Raw genomic sequence first — 17,909 nt, 5'->3', positions numbered from 1 at the left:
ATGCATCTCTCAGCTTCCTGTTCCAGGTGTCAATTGTTATGCCTGCCTCACCATGATAGACTCTTATCCCTCTGGGACCATAAGCCCTAAGTAAACCCTTCCTTTTATAAAGTGCCTTGGTCATGGTGTTTATTGCAAGTAACAAGAAAGTAACTAATACACTATTAAAAACATACATTGGAGGAAAGACAGACCTTAGAAAATATATAGAAAAATGAAACTACATCTCTATCTCTCACCACAGAAATCAAATATAAATGAATCAAAAACCTTAATGTAATATTCTAAATGTAAACTGCTGCAAAAAACAAACAAACAAAAAACCCATAGGTAAAACACTTGAAGATGCGGGAAAAGGCAAAGATTTTCTGAACATGACTTCAAAAGCAGGGGAAAGAGTCCTAATAATTGGTAAAGTTACAAGAAATTAAGAAGCTTCTAAACAACAAAGGAGACAATTGCCAAAGTAAAGACACGGACTGCAGAATGAGAAAAAAGTCTCCAACAACTACACCTCAGACAAGGGGTTAATGCCCAGGGTATACAATTAACTATGAAAACCAAGAACCAGAGAAAATCAAACCATCCAATCAGTGTGTGAGGTAATGACCTGAATAGATAGTTCTCAGAAGAAGAAATAAAATGGCCAAAAAACAAACAAAACCAAAAATTTTAAAAAGTGCTCAACATCCTTAGCCAGGAGGAAGGCTCAAATTAAAACTACTTTCAGATTCCATCTCATCTAAGTCTTCGGAATATCATAAAAAAAAATAGTAACAAATGCTGCTAAGAATGCAGGGAGAATGAAATCGTACTCGCTGCTGTAGGAAAAGGAATCTGGTGCAGACACTGCAGAGATCAGTACAGAGCAGTGGTTCTCAACCTTTCTAATGCTGTGACCCTGTAATACAGTTCTTCATGTTGTGGTGAGCCCCAACCATAAAATTATTTCATTGCTACTTCACAGCTGTAATTTCGCTACTGTTATGAATTGTAATGTAAATATCTGATATGCAACCTCAAAAGGGTTGCAACCCACACACTGAGAACCACTGATAAAGATTCCCACCCCCCAAGAATCTGAAACTGTTACTGCAACATAACCTAGCTGCACTATCTTGGAGAATACACCCCAGAGAACTCTAACGCAACATGCCAGAAACACTCACACATCCATGTTTATAGCTGTACCACTCATCACTGACATGACACTTCAGAACCAGCCTCAATGTCCATCCATAAAAAAATAGAGCAAGGAGATGTGATGTGAATGAAATTTTGTACAATTATAAAGAAAAGTGGAATAATCACATTTGTAGGAAAATGGATGCAAGCTGAAAGTGTTGTGTTAAAAGAAATAAGTCAGACTTTGAAGTGCAAATACCATGCCTTTTCACATATGTGAAACCTAAACTACACACACACACACACACACACACACACACACACACACACACAAACATACAAAGAGGTAAAGTGCCTTTTTTCCAGCCCTGAAAACTGCAGAGTAAGACTTTTAGATTATGTACAACTTTATACACATATGTAACATGTAACATATACATATGGAATTTGAATACATACACACACCTATGTATGTGCATATATAAGACACTAATTTGTTTTCAAAGCATTTGAACTTATTGATTCATTTATATTTTTAGTATAGTAAACTAGATAAAATGATAGTTGTGCTCATCAAACAGTGTCTATAGGTTCCCTTATGATGTAATGGGAGTCACCATCTTCATACACATGTGCCATTAGAATGCTGTCTTTTGCTCCTCCACCATCACCCTTCCCAGTGCTCTCCTGACCTGGTTCCCTTCCTCCCCTGCTTAGTCTGTGCTTGCCTAGTGCCCTATTACCTATCTATTTGCAACCTCCTTAACATTTCTACCACTCCTCATGGTTTCTTCTGTAGTTTCATGACCTAAAAGCACGCATATGAAGACACACACACACACACACACACACACACAAATAAATGTTGCTTTAAAGGTTTGCAAATACTGGAAAAAGATTGATTTTCATGGCCTTGAATTTCACAATAGATACTTGGATATGAAACTGAAGGCAGGTGCAATGAAACTTTAAAATGGATTAGACACCATTAAATTTTAAAACTTATCCATAGCCAAGAACATTAGACAAGAAAGTGAAAAGTCAACCTTGAGAAAATTATTTGCAAAAGACAAAATCTCATAAATGCTTTGCATCCACAATATCTCAGCTCATGTTAAAAAGGGGAAATAAATACCAAGACATGTCATCAACGACGGTTATGTGAATGTCCATGAAACACATAAGAAAATGATCAGCATCATGAGTCACTAGGGAAAATACCCAAACCACACTGAAGTAACCACTTCACACCCATTGGGAAGAATATAATAATTTTATTTTGAAAATGAAGAAAAGAACAAGTATTGGTCAGGATGTGGAATTGGAATTCTTATGCACTGTTATTAGGAGTGTAAGGTGGTTTGCCACTACAGAAAATCGTTTGGCAGTTACCCAAAAAGTTGAACAGAAAATTACCATCACAAACCCACTATTCTATGCTTTAGATTCTACCCAGAAGAATTGGGTGTAGGTATGCACACATGTACAGACTCTTATCTCTAGAACAGCCCCAAAGGGAAAGCACTCCAAATATCCTCCAACAGATAAAAGGATAAGCAAAGTATATATGTACAAAGTGTGTGTGTATGTATATATATATATACTTTTATACACACATATATATGTATATGTATACATATATATGTGTATACATATATATATGTGTGTGTGTGTATATATATATATATATATATATGATATCTACAATGGGTCATTCCTCTGCCATAAATAGAAATGAAGTACTGATACCTGTCCCAACTGAACAAACCTTAAAATATTATGTGATGAAGTCAGACAAAAAATGTTTCCTATTGTATGGCTCTGTGCAGATGAAATATCTAGATAAATAAATCCACAGAGAACAAGTGGAGATCCATTGTTACTAAGGCTAGGGGAAAGAGGTGAGGGTGCTTAATGGTTAAACATTTTACTTGCTGTGATGGAAATTGTTTGCAGGCTGCAGTTAAGTAACTATAAGCCTAAGGGAAGAGGAGAAGGTACTTAATAGGTCAAACATTTTACTTGCAGTGATGGACACTGTTTGCGGGCTGCAGTTAAATAACATTGTATATCAAATGCCACTGTAGATCCATAGTAGAATGGTTAGCTTTGTTATATGGCATTCACCCAAATGCATTATTTTCAAGTACATATCTATCACTTTAATGAAATTCAAAGCAGGGCCATCAAAGACTCATCCTCTGTCTACATTTCTTTTTAAACATATACTAGGAGGCTGGAGAGATGGCTCAGTGATCAAGAAAGCTTGCTGCTCTTCCAGAGGACCTGTGTTCTGTAGCTGAAGTTTTCCTGTGTCCTGCCTGGCCCACAGTCAGGACAAATCTCTCTTACCCACAATCTCTCAGACCCAAGTAAACACACAGAGGTTTATATTATTTATGAACTGTATGGCCATTAGCTCAAGCTTAATAATGATTAGCTTTTATGTTTAAATCAACCCATAATTCTTATCTATGTTTAGCCATGTGACTTGGTACCTTTTTTCAGTTCTGCCTTCACATCTTGCTTCCACTATGTATGACTGGTGACCCTAACTCAGCCTTCCTCTTCCCAGAATTGTCCTTATCTGCTTATCGTTCCTATACTTCCTGCCTGGCTACTGGCCAATCAGCATTTTATTTATCAACCAACCAGAGCAACACATTCGCAACATACAGAGCAATATCACCAATCATTTCCCCTTTTCTTTCTACTTAAAAAAAAAAAGTTTTTTTAAAAAAATTATTTATTTAATTTGTATACAGAAGAGGGTGCCAGATCTCATTATAGATGATTGTGAGCCACCATGTGGTTGCTGGTAATTGAACTCAGGACCTCTGGAAGAGCAGTCAGTGCTCTTAACCTCTGAGCCATCTCTCCAGCCAAAAATTTTAAATACATCTTTTTTTTTATAGCTTTGTGCCTTTCCTGGATCTTGCTCTGTAGACCAGGCTGGCCACAAACTCACAAAGATCCACCTGGCTCTGCCTCCCGAGTGCTGGGATTAAAGGCATGTGCCACTACTGCCCTAAAACAAAGATTTTAACTTCAACATAGTAAAATTACATATAACAAAACAGTTATCAAACAAGGATTACAGTTATAATATCTAGTCTATTTGTATTTGGCAAAATTAAAGAAAATATTATATCTATCCTATATTTGTGAGTCTAAAGTTTTATATCTAATTTATCTTTTATCATAACCAAGGAAAATAATAACTATCTAGTCTTCAACTACATCAAGGACCTCAGAAGAATATAATATTACATAATTAAACTGGAAGAGCATTGTAAGCAACTTCCAAAAATCTAGAATGACAGAGACAGCTTCCTGCCTGGACAGTCATCCGAAGTTCTTCTGCAATGTTGGGGTATCCATTCTTCAGCCTACAGACCTAGAGTCTTTCAGTTGCTTCTCTCTGTGTTCTGTAGAATGTCTGGCAGTTTCCTCCTTGAAGCAGGAACCTAAAAGACCATTTTGCCTTGCAAAGTTCAGTGATCACCTTCCTATAGGTCCTGTATGTCCAGTCAATACAACATTTTGTCAAGCAGTCCAGGCAAGAACAGTTTCTTGTCCAAATGGCTATTTTTTGCCAAGAAGAAGATATACTCCATATGGAGTGTCTTCGATGCCCATCTTTCTCTCTGAGTAAATTGTCAGGAGCAGACATGTCTCCCTGTCCAGAAAATCTAAGTTTTTAAGCCATTTTTAAATGCCATATTCTGTAGGTCTCTGAAGTGTTTGAAGATTACCTACCTAACTGAATTATATCTATGTATACCTAGAAAACATAACATGACTATAAATTTGATTATCATAGAAGACTAATTATTAATCTGTATTTCTTAATTATCCTTTACAATTTAAATGACCTGTACAAACATAATACCTTAGACAAGAGTAGAAATATTCACACAGTATAACAAAATTAACTTTAAGTTTGTATCAATAAAGTAAAATTCATAGCAATGTAAAACATTTTAAACAAGTTGTTGCTCTTTGAAAGTAGGTTCATTAATCTACACTTTTATCCTATCATATCTATATTCTACATTTCTATATGATATCCCTTTTAGAAAGAGATTGACTATGACCAATAACAATTTGCAACCAACAATCTAAACTAAGACAAATATCCATAATCCATTTTGAAGGAAGGTGGGCATCATTTTCTAGGCTACTTCCTGCTAATAAAGGGCACTAGTAATCTTATGGGGACACAAAGAAAATTTTAGGATTCTGGTCAAGTCCTGACTGCAGTAGTCTGTGAGGCTGTATTCTCTGAGCCAGTTGTCTTGAAGATGATTTTTGGATGTTGGATTATCTGGGCTATGGTATCATCAGAGACCTTTCAGGGGGTCTTGGCTGGTCAAACCTGATGTATCTTAATCTGAAACAAACCCTTAGCCTCTTGCTTCCTGTGGAAACAAAAGCAGGGCCTCCTTTCCAAAGCAACATATCCTTAGATCCAAATTTTGAAGTCAAGATACCTTTAAAAAATACATATTGGTTTAACTGAGAAGCCTTTACAATTGAATGTCTTTCTGCAGTTAAAAATTCCAAAGACAACATAATTCAGACTCTCTGTGTAATATCCATCTTTACATGGCTTATTTTTTATATTACCTTTACTATCTCTTTAAAGACTTTATTTTTTAAAACTATTTTTCATTTAACTATCTATATTCATTTTCTTCTCTCTTCTAAGCCTACATACATATTTAAACACACTGTAAACCATTTAAAGTCTTGCTCCATCTGAATCTGCCTTATTGTGAATCTATTGCTTTAAACTGCAGCATTACTAGGATTGAAACTGCAGCTTTGGCTGCTGGCTCCACCCACCTCAGCTCTCTAACATGGTGGAACTACATTTACCACCAGCTTTGGGGGAACCATGCTCACTGCTGGACTCTAGGAGGCAGTGGGTCTATGCTTCCATCCAGCAGCATGTAGCCCAGAAACCTCTTTTTTTTTTTCTTTTTTGTACTAGCAAAAGCTATATCCACCACGCAGCATACTATGCAGCTTGGAGATACCTCTGTGTGCCATGGCAGGAATCTGCAGCCATGCCCTAGGTCAAGCCTGCATGTTGCGTTGTCTTGCTACCCATGAGACATGAAGCAGGAAAGTTCTCTGTTAGTAATATAGGTTAGGGTAGAAAGTGAATCAGGTACAATTTGGACTTACCAAAATAAAATAGATAATGGAATATTTTCTCTGAGTTTGTCAAATGCAAATGGACTAGACATTGTTGATGTATTTATTGCTTGTATATATTGTATATAGTTATTGTACTTATTGTATATAGTTTTTCTTATATTAGTTATAACTTTTTATTATTTTTTTTTATTTTTATTAGGAAAAAAGGGGGAAATGTGGTGATATTTTATTTGTATGTTAATAAGTAAAGTTTGCCTAGAGATCAGAGGTCATAGCCAGCCATAAACAGAAGTCAGGCGGTGGTAGCACATGCCCTTAATCTGATTACAAGGCTGTGTTCAAGGACACAGCCAAGCATGGTGACACATGCCTTTAATCCTGGTACCAACCATAGAGACCTGGAGGTCTATATAGACAGGCATTGATGAGGGAGTGAGGTGGCTGGATTAAGAGCCAATGAGAAGGCAGAACAGCACAGCAATAAAGGCGCAGGTTAGATAAGAAGAAGCTGGTTCTCTTGGGAAGCTATGGCGGCGGCAGCATGGTGAGCTAAGGTTAGTTTGGTGGCTATCACTATCACTCTGATCTCTACGGCTTTCACCCCTGTATTTGGCTCTGTGTTTCTTATTTAATAAGACTGTTTAGAAATTCGTCAGCAGTGTTCAGTTCCCAGCACTCATGTTGAGTGGCTCATAACTGCCTGTAACTCCAGCTCCAAGAGATTCAACACCTTCTTCTGGCCTCCACAGGTATCGTCACTCATGTGCATGTATACATGAAAACACATAGATAAAAATAAATTAAATATTTTAAAATGTATCTATTAGTAATCTTGTGCATCTTTAAATAAGCTAGTAATTATGTTAATCAATTAATAACTAATTAATTTTTCTTGGAAAATGTATTATTGTAAGAGACACAGAGATGAAGCCACAGAAATGTTTAAACAACATAGTAAATTCATTGCCAGTGACATCACCACTTTATATAAAACTATGAGTGAGTAAAATAAAAAAATTAAAACTATCCATAAAATTGCCAAGATAGCATGTAATACTATGACATAATGGCAAACTTTTTCCAAAGTATGTTACTTGTTACTCTGTTTTGCTTATTCTTGTCTCTGCCTCTACTGAAGAATATTTCCTCTTCAAATTAAAACTAGCTAAACTCTATTTAAAGAACACAAGCAACAACATTTATTTCAACACTGAGGCTAAGTCAGCTGAAAAAATAAAGTTGAAAACACTTGTAATAAATTTTTCTATTGCAAAATCACAATGTGATTAAAATTTTGACTTTGTTTATATTTATAGGATAGTATCTTTCTTAGGATATCTTTTCAGGTTTCAAAGTGTATACAAAGACATTATTTTACTGGAAAGAATGCTATATGACAACTGGCAAAAGTTGGCCTGGTTGAGTGTATCTTAGTGAGACTTTGACCTATTAAACAAAAAACACAAGGTATCAAATTCAGGAAAATGTCACATGAGGAATTGGTGGCAGAGGTGAGGGATGCCTGAGAAGCCACAGGGCAGACCATGAGGCACTCCAGAGGGCAGCAACAGAAGGAAGTACATCCTTGTCCAGGAACTAGGGTCACTGGGCTGAAAACAGGATGAGCTATCCCTAGAGGCCACAGAAGTGATAGGCTTCAGGCTAGATCATTACCCAATACACAAGGAAAAGATCTGGCTTCCCCCTTCTCCCCAGCCTCCAGTCTCCCACCTAGCTAGATACTAGGTAGTTGCTATAGAAACAGAGGAACCAGACTTCAAGTCCCCAGCCTCCTGCAACATGAAGGCAAGCAGGAAAGAGGGAAGAGGGAAGAGGGCAAAGGAAGGCAGGAAGGCCGAGACCCTGCACAGAGGGCACAGCTGGTTGTCATGGGATGGGTACAGTATCACAGGAATGACACACACAATGATTTCTATTACTCACTGTCCTCAGGGATCTATCTACTTTGGGTAACAAGTCATGTAATAATCTTTAGTATATAATTAATTTACTTGTGACTATTTCCACAGGTAATAAACAACAGCACCTTATAAAGCATTTCATGTTTTCTTGAGGTGAAGAAATTAAATCTCAGAAAGAGGCCATGAACTTGAAACTGCATGCTCCTCAATGTGCCTCTCTCCATCAAAGCCCATCACACCATCATGGAGTTCTACCTAGTTTTCTAATAGTTTCTCAAATTCATCCATTTTCCCCACTGAATAGCCTAATCTGAGGCTAATTAATCTCCCACTTGGGCTACTATACTGGCTACAAATCATATACTTGTGACCATCCATAATTCGCCAATCCATTTTTTTTTTTATGTAGGAAGAGTGGTTGCCTTTCCAAATACAGATATTCTGGTACTGGCTTATTAAAACTGCCTACAATTTTCCCTGTTACTCTCAAGTTAATGACCAGATGGAATGTAAGAGTTCCAGCAGACCAAACAAATAGCTTACAGAATGGGAGAAAATCTTTCCCAGCTGGACTGCAGACAGGGTTAATATACAGAATTTACAGAGAACTGCAAAAATTAAACACTCAGGAAGAGAACTGCCAGTCAACAAAAATGAACAGACAGTTCTCAAAAGAAGAAACACAGGCAGCCAATAACTACTGTAAAAAGTGGTCAGCATGTCTGGTCACTGGAGAAATGCAAATTTAAACTACTTTACATATTACCTCACCTCAATCAGAAATGCCTGTTATCAAGATGTCTGATAACAGATCAGAGGATGTGGAGAGAGAGGAACTCTTACTCATTGCTGGGGGGGGGGGAGTGCAAATTATAGAGATATTTAGAGGTTCCTCAGAAATTAAAAATAGAGCTACCATCTGACCCAGCTATTTTACTTCCGGAAATATACCCACACAACTCCATACCCTACCATAGACAGATTTGCACATTCATGTTTTACTATGGCGAGACAATCCAACCAAACTAACTGTCCATCAACAGATGAATAGATACAAAAATGAAATATTATTGAGTTATAAAAAATGCAATAATGAAAATTTTAGGGGGAAAAATGGATAAATTTGGGGAATATAATGATACTAAGCAAGGTGCCCAAAATCAGAAAAGCAAAAAAGCACATGTTCTAGGATATTCTTCTCCTACCCTATAATATGTACAACAAATGAGTGTGAGGACAGTATAAAATTTGGAAAGGAGAACAAGAGAGGTGAAAAGGAAGGAAGGAGGAGATTTGGACAAAAGGTCATGAAAAAAGGTTACAAAGCTAATTTTTGTCTAGTTTTAATTCTGTCCTATTTTTTCCTTTTTCTATGGTAGATAAGCGAATTCAACTTCCTATGTGCTGGAGTAGAAAGAACCATTAAAAAAATTATGTGATTGCCAGTGAAAAGGTAAAACCCTAACTGAAACTCAATTGCCTCAGAATGGCCATTCCAACTGTATAGAATTTCACACAGGTGTGTAGAGCTTGGGACTGGGTAAGTGACTTCTTTAAATCAGTTATGCGGTCTTCTCATTTGTGACTTAGAATAAAATGAGCTTATGAAAAAAATCAAGACTCATAAAGTTAAGCAATGTCAGACGTGTCTGCTAAATATTCAGAAAAAGCTCACACTAGTGTCTTCCTTGCCTTCAAGGTCATGATTTCTCCTTACTCAATGTTGAGAACATTATCACAGCAAATTCTCACAACACCATACAGAGTACATATTATTATTCCCATTTTTCAAAATGAGAGAAACATGTTTGAGCTCAATGTAGAGATCCCAGCTCTGGATGGATATAGTCAAGATTCAAATCGAGTCTTATGGTATTTCAAGGACAAGCCTCGGATGATTCAATCCCCTGTATGACACAGGGACAATAATGCACACTTTGGGAGGATTCAGAGAGGTCAGGCATTTGCAGCAGCTGGCACAGTGTCTGTTCTCAGTGAGTAGGAGCTAGCTGTTACTTTTATCATCACTATCCAAATCTCTTGTATAGGTCCAGACCACTACTCACTACATAATAAGTACTCTAAATGATAGCTATTAATTTCACAGTTAAGTATCAGAAATGGTTTCTGCACTTTTATCTGCTTGTTCATAAAGTCACAAGATGCCCTTGTCCTATCTACAGGCAAGATTTCCTTGGTAACAGAGCTTTCTGGGTCCACCTAGACGCAACCTGCTCTCGCCTGTCCTGAACTCTCATAGTCCTTGGAATGTTGCCTCTCTCCCACCAACACCTCCCCCGGGCTCAGGGCAGAATAATATCCCGTCCTTCCTCTGAGGGATGTAAAGCAGCTTAAATAATTAGATATATGGTAAGGTGCTTTGAAAAGAGAGCACAAAACACCATAAGCACCAAGAGAGAATTAATTCATGAAATCACTGGTGGGCTCAACAATTACATGTGTCGTATTTACTCAGCTGTGAGAATGGTATGGAACGTTGAAGTTTGGAGTGTGGTCCAAATCTCTCAAGACCACGGATTTCCTGCAACTCTAGATCAGCCGTGTTCTCTAAGGCGAGGACTGTAAAGCTCCAATCTCTTAGACACCGTGTCAGGAACACTTGCATTTTATTAATTCTTTTTATGCCTCTCTGCTCTCAGACCTCACCTGCATTGTACCCTTTCTTTGGGACACAAATGGTGGAATAAACAGCACGCACGACTTCCATTAGCTGAGCTCTGCTGAACTTCTGATTCTGTCACTTCCCAACTGGTTATTTAACTGCCTTTCCCCTTAAGAGAACGATGATGCTAATAATTTAGGTTGCGGCACTGAACTAATGAGATAATACTGCTCATGCATTTCTCCACAGGAAGCTTATTGGGTATCTTATTCCATGCCAGGTTACATTATGCAATAGAAATTTTAAAGATTCCCTGGTCAGAAGTGACAAGGAAACTCACAAGTGCTATTAAATGACCTGACCTTTCCACTCCAATTGTGCTCTACAGCCGCTGCAGCAGCAGCTAGGAGCTTGCTAAAGATGCAGAACCGCAGACCTACTAAATGCAAACTTGCATTTCCACAAGACCCTGGGGTATTCTGCCCATTTATATTGAGTGACTGAGGCTTGAAGCAGTGCTAGGGAAAGTATGGGTGCTTCCAGAGCATGCAAACATTATCTAGATGGGTGGGGTTGGTGGGCAGTGATGGGCAGCTGGTGTTGTCATATATTAGTCATTCGTCAAAGGGAAGAAATTTACATAAATGCAAAGAGATGAACTCACATGGCACCTTCAAAACACCCAAAGCAACTCAGCATTTCAGCAGTGGGTAGTCAGCTGCCCCTGCTGTTCAAACCCAGCTCCTAGGCATGTCCTGGGACCTATTCACATTGGTCCCTACAGAAACATCAATGGGTCTTACACTTGGGTTTTAACTTCAACTGCTTCTGTCTATCATATGAGTTTCTGATGTACTTCCTGGCAAGGAATTCCAAACGGACTTAGCCAGACTTACTCTCTAATCTGTGGTCCCTTTCACAAAGAGGTGGAAAGAGAAAATGACGTCCTTTGAGATTAGCTTTTCCTGCATAATGTATAAAATAGTATCAGAACTGTCGTGCTCATGTAAAAGTCTGTCCTTTAGAGCATTTTATCAATTGGATTTAACTCACTTTACTCTCTTGGTTCTTTATTGATGCACACTTAGCTCTTTTCTATGCATTTTTCCAGAGCTGTTTTGTATTCGTTGAACGTTGTCCAATTGCCCAACCTCCCCAGGTATGGTATGGCTCCTGAAGCCTCTGCACATGTCTACCTTTCCACCCCCACTTAACCCTCTATTCCTAGCCTGCAGGTGGAAATAGCTTCCCTTCTCAGAGAATGTCCCTGTTCTGTTTTTGATATTCTGTCCTCTGCCTGGAGTTCATTTATCCTCAGGAGAACCCCCGCTCCTCAGTGCAAACACTTGCCATGGCTACCATCTATCTCAGACCTACCAATGTTCAGCATCTCTCACTCACTGCCACCTGACCATTAAGAACACTCTCTCATACACCTAACTCCTTGTCTCAAACTCTGTTTTCTAGGGAACTCAATCTGTGACACAATTTACAAATCGTCTTCACGTTGACAATCTCATTTTGGCTTTAAACTGTCTGGGATTATCTATATCAGTCATACCCAACCCTCCTCTTCATTAGTAATTCATTATTAAATCATTTTAACAATTCATTCAGTGACTATGTATTGAACAACAACTATATCCCAGGCTCCAGGCTATCAGGCTACTCTCTGACTTTTGGGTAAGGTCTGGGATTTGATCTTCACCTTTCCAACTCACAAGCTCTTAAACTTCTTTGACCTTTCCAGTCCTTACATCCAGCCTGTGCTACAAGTCAGAGAACCCATGGGGAGCTCTCTTGACCATGGACAACCTCTGCTTGCACACTCCTATAAAGAGGAGATCACTTCTCACAAGGAGGTTATTTAGAATATACTTTATCCTCTGTGTGTGTGTGGGGGGGTAGCCAGATGTTGACATCAAATGTCTTCCTCTGTCACTTTCAACCTCACTTTTTGAGACAGGCTCTCCAACTGAACCTGGAGATCATTGATTTGGCAAGACGGTCTTGGCCAACACGCCCTAAGAATCCTGCTGTCGCTGTCTCCACACACACACACACACACACACACACACACACACACACACACACAACCCTGGGATTATAGCTTTGTAAGTGAGTGCCCAGGATCTGAACTCAGGCCTTCCTACTTGCACAGCAAGTGCTACTAACTGGACTGGGGCAGGCCAGCTCCCACTTTTTAAAGGGGTTCCTATGAGGAGGAGAGAGGAATAAGGAATTTGTAGATAGAAAGATATCAGAGATGAGACAGACAGAAACACAGGATAGCCTCAGGAGGACTCGAAATAAAATCCACCAGCCCCTTCTGTCTCTTCAAAAGAACTTTTTATAACAATGCCAAGGGGTGGGGCAAAAGACCTCCCCCTTGCTAGATCAAAGCACACCACACAGCCAAGTGCAGACCCTTCCAAACACCTGGTAACCACACATGTGGTCAAGTCATCCTCTTATGCAGCCCTGCTGGTTACAGCAAGCTCAGATCTCCTTAGGAAACCTCTGTGGGCCCCTACACTGGGCCATCTCCCACTTTACAATGTCGAGCAGAATTTTTCCTGTGTCTGATCCCCAGCACTCTGCTTCCACAACTCTGTTCTTTTTCAGAATGTCACCTCCCACTTCCACATGACATTTGTAGAATTGCCACATGCAGTAATGGGTGAAACTCAGGGATCATCTCCTACAACTTCTCCATTTAAGAAATAATTTCAGTGATTTGTCAATGACAAGCTCACATCAATGAGAATGGCCTGCAATGGCAACCTCCCAGATGCTAGGCCTGTACTCTTTCTATAAAAGCCTGTGGCCCTGATTGATGTGTCCACTCCACTGATGAGGCACTTCTGCACATCTCTCCCTATGTGCATTTCTATCGTGCCTGTTGTTTTAACTGGCAGTTCCTGCTTCGCCAAGATTCTAGACAAAGAAAGAGTAAGAACTTTAGTATGCTTCATTAGATCCTCAGTTGTTCCTGTCCAATTACTAAATTACTAAATTATTTTGGTAGTTTCTATTTTTGTAATGCCTGTTTTCATAGAAGGTGAACAGACTACTCAACTAGTTCACATTCCACATATCCTCTGTGTCAGACATGATAAGGTATTGGGGTGGGGCGAGGTATCATGAAATTGATAAAGGTGTGGTCTCTGTTCTAGGGAAGCTCCCAGAAATCCATTTGAAGAGACAAATAAATAGCCAGGGGTTAGACATGTGGACTCAGTGTCAGGTGTCCTGGGAGGGAATTGCACCTCTCCCACATATTAATTGTCAACTCTGGACAAGCTATTAGCTTCAACCTTTATCTCATTATTAGTAAAATGAGGATATATGATATGGTATTAGTGTCAGTGTATTGTAGTGATAATTAATGGCTCAATGAGTTATAGCTACTACCATAATTATTAATCATGTTGTTAATTTAGCAAATGGTCATTGTGTTTGCCTCCAAGAGGTACTCTATTATATGTTGATGACATGGATATGAACCCTCCAGGATCCAAATACAGAAGGACAGTCCAGCTGTGAAAGGGGTGATGAACACAGTCTCCAGATGCCAACACCATTAGGGTCTGCATCAGCTGGAAGGAGTTTCTTGGCCAAGTCTTTCTATAAGGCAGCTCAGATCTGTAGACTAAGCCAGCTAAATAAACTCTAAGAAACAATGTCTACCCCAGTATACTCTCTGATCCTGGTTCCCAACAGATGTTGATTTCCAGTAAGCATGTCACATCCCAAACTCGATTTCCACATCTGCCGCCAGAGAACCCAGCCTCTGATAGTTTCACAGCCAAGTCTGAATTTTCCCTCTATTCTCTGGGTTCATGTAGTAGGCTTCTCTGGTTGCTTTTCCTATGAAATGAAATAGTTACCAGTCTGTGCCTCTTAGAACTATGGTGACGGTCCAAGGAGCTAATTCATGTTCAGCCCTTAGAAGAATGCAAGCATTTGGAAGTGGCAACTGTTAGCATTACCACACCCTGAGCTACATGGGGAGCACAAAGAAGGATCAGGTGTGGCTCTGGTGAACACCAGGACAGATGTTAGTCAATGACAAAGAGACAAGGGTTTGTGGAAAGAGTTGTTATCTAAAGATTTATGATGCAGCTGCAAAATCTGTCTGATGCTGGGACAGTATGGAAAGAACCACTCGGGTACTGCTTCACAATGTAGGCGGTACACGTGAGAACGCTACGAGGCTGATTCAAGTCAGGCCATGTGACAGCTAATCTTGGTTGTCCACTTGACTACATCTGGAACCAACTAGAGCCCAAGCAGCTGGGCACGCCTGTGAGGGATGTTCTCAATTGGGTCATTTTAGGTGGGAAGCCACACCCTAAGTCTGGGCCACACTTTCTGGTGGCAGCCCACAGAAAAGGACAAGGAAAAAAGAAGCTTTTGCTTTTTCCTGCTTGCCCTCACTCTCACTGGCAAGGTCATCTATCCTGCTGCCGAGACATTCTTTTGCTGGTATTAGCAGCCCTTTCTTAAAGAGTCCAGTACAGACTGAAGACCAGCTGAGACATGAGCCCCATGGACTGAACAACAACTGGGCTCTTGGCCTTTCCTTTGATAGACAGTCACTGTTGGACTAGCTGGACCACAGCCTGTAAGCCAACCTAATAAATCATACATGCACACATATGCCACCATGTTCAACCTTCCTCATTTTCTACCCTGGCCAATGGCACTGTAACAGTAGTTCACAGTGCCGTCCTGGAAGTGCATCAAGGAGTCTTTCATTCAGCTTTTATGTTCACTGAAAGCAGTGCTCTGACAGCCCAACAGCTGGTCCCACTCCATGGTCAGGTAAAGCTCTCCCAAGCTCGCCTCACACTAAGCAAAACAGGACTGTGCTAAGCCAATCGGATTTCCAATTTTCACACAGGAAATTCAAGAATTATTTTGCCTGAACTAATTACAAGGGCTTCTATGCATCTTGAAAATTACAGGAATTTTTCCCATTCACACATTTTTACCAACTGGGACAGCTAAAAACTGAATGTATTAAGGTATTGGACCTGAGAGACTTTTCCCATAAATTTCATTTATAATACAAGGAAAAAGGCAAAGTTTGATACTTGTGCTTATAATCCACTCAAAGACAGCAGAATGACTACCACCCACTTGACTTATGTATTTTAATAAAAACAGGCAATGTGTGCATATTCTCTTAACATATCGTGGGAACTGTAAATTAGGCTAACCATTAACTTCCGTAGGATTGAAACTGTCGCATAAAAACAAATGACATATTCAACTTTGGAGGGTTATTTTGGTTTAAAAAAATTGAATGGGGAACAAAAAGGAGGAAGGGAGAAAATGTGCTTTTTCTAACTTGTGACAACTTCCATGAAATAGGGAAATTATGTCAAATTACTTATAAGCATAAAATGTGTGCATATTGATTTTTCTCATTGACTTGGTTAAATTTAGAAACAGCACTTATTCAAGGAAAAAAATGCAAAACATCCTAATTTAATTTGCTTTTAATTTTTAAAATATTAAGCCATAACTTTAAACATCTTTGAGGTACTAAGTAAGCTAAAATTTGCAAAAACAAGTATAGTGTTTATTGAATAATATTTCAAACATGAAAATGTTAAAAATGTGTTCTATCACATGACAACTTTTATAAACTAGGGAAATTATTATCCCCAATTTGCATGTGAGAAATAGTGAAAATCCCATAGACTACAGAATATACCAGATAAGCACTATTCAATAAATGATGGTTAAATGAACAAAAAGTACCCCTATGTGGTAGCCATATTTAATGTAAAATGTTCAAGCTTTCACCCAAAGACCCAGTTTCAAATTGTAGGACTGTCACCCTGGTCTGTGTGACCTTTGAGCATGTTTTAGTTTTATATCTCCAACTCTTTGACCATAAGATGCTTGACAGAGTAGAACCAGCATGCTAGCATTACCTCAGTTCTGGGAAACCCAGTGTCCCTGTGCACGTGAGGCAGACTAAAGGTCTGTACAGCTGTATCCTGTCTTTGCTTCTTCCATTACATCCAAGCACTAACTGAAATTCCCTTTCTGTAAGGTTCTACTGCGATGATATGGGATCGGAGCCCTACAAAACACTGTTTCAGAAACATGACCTCAATAGGAACAACCCACATGTGGAGAGAGCTTTTAATCCACCCAAACTCTTGTCTACCACATAATTTATAAAACTCTGTCACATGATCATATGTATTGTAGGACTTAGGGAGGGTAAGAGTGTGTTGAAGTCAACCAGTGAGGTGGCGGTGAACGGGAGACCTGGATCCCATTTCATCTGCCCAGCCACTGGACATTTCTGTTTCCAGTCTGGACTACAGTAGAATTTGCCTGGAACTTCCTGAACCACTTGTTCACTTACAAATGTTCACCACACACGTTCTTTTTGTGGTCAAATAAACTAAGAGACAAAGGCTTAAGAGGTCTGGTCTCTCCCTTCCAGAAGTTCACATTCTAGTGTGAAGTAAGGCATTAAAATGTCAAATAGAACCTGCTGTTGCTGTTCTCAGAGAGGTAGGTTCAACAAAGTAAGAAAATCTGGAGCTAATGAACGGCTCTCAGAAGAGAGGTTCTGGAAGAAAAGGAGGCATCTACCATGTGTGAGGTCTTGGGAGGAGCAGAGAGGACACCTGGGCCCTGGCCAAGGCTACAGACAGCCATAGAGATGGGGGCAGAATGTGAAGCCGAGAGAAATTTCCAGTATGGCACACAGTGGTGAGAGGGAGGTCTGTGGGGCTCGTGGGGCTTGAGATCTGTTGGCCCCCTCCCACTTCATTTATCCATTGGTTCATTTACTCATTCACTTCATAAGCATTAGTTAGCATTTACTGAGGGATCTGTATTGTGGAATATAGCAACGGGTCCTTTCTAAGAACCCTGCCCCATACCTCTGCTCCTCCCTTCTTCAGAGAGAGAATCAGAGTCATTTTTTACTGTTAGCTCAATGAGAACAGTAGACAGCAGTAAGTGTTCTGAGTGTAAGAACGTCTCTACATGTTAGAGTCTCTGTGGCCTGATAAAACTGTCCATTAGCTTTTAAAATC

Source organism: Peromyscus leucopus, chromosome 2 (assembly GCF_004664715.2).
Source record: "Peromyscus leucopus breed LL Stock chromosome 2, UCI_PerLeu_2.1, whole genome shotgun sequence".
Classification (NCBI taxonomy): domain Eukaryota; kingdom Metazoa; phylum Chordata; class Mammalia; order Rodentia; family Cricetidae; genus Peromyscus; species Peromyscus leucopus.
This window is presented reverse-complemented; position numbering follows the sequence as displayed.